The 358-nt window shown below is 56.7% G+C and overlaps 1 pseudogene; it reads right to left on the reverse strand.

The window, feature by feature from the left end:
* Positions 1-239: 239 nt before the first annotated feature.
* Positions 240-358, reverse strand: LOC140728659 (U2 spliceosomal RNA; annotated as a pseudogene).

Consider the following 358-nt stretch of genomic DNA (forward strand, 5'->3'; position numbering starts at 1 on the left):
AACAAGCCATGCCACTTTCTTCCCGCCAGGCGGGTCTGCCTTTTGAGTTACAGGTCACAGCGAGCGAGACAGTCGCCGAGTGGAGCCTCTGGCAGAAGACCCCAGGGTGTAGAGTCCCCCTCGGTTTCTGGACTAAGTCCCTACCTGAAGCGGCAGTGCACTACAGCCCCTTCGAGCGCCAGCTACTAGCCTGCTACCTGGCGCTCCTCGCCACAGAACACCAAACAGGCACCGACCCTTTTTTTTGCACCGGTCCCGGAAGTACTGCAATACCGGGTCGATGCGTAGAGTGGACGGAGCAAGCCCCTATTCCATCTCCCTGTTCCAAAAATCAATTTAACATATGGTCCCCAGATAG

The sequence above is a fragment of the Hemitrygon akajei genome, chromosome 5, assembly GCF_048418815.1.
Source record: "Hemitrygon akajei chromosome 5, sHemAka1.3, whole genome shotgun sequence".
Lineage (NCBI taxonomy): Eukaryota > Metazoa > Chordata > Chondrichthyes > Myliobatiformes > Dasyatidae > Hemitrygon > Hemitrygon akajei.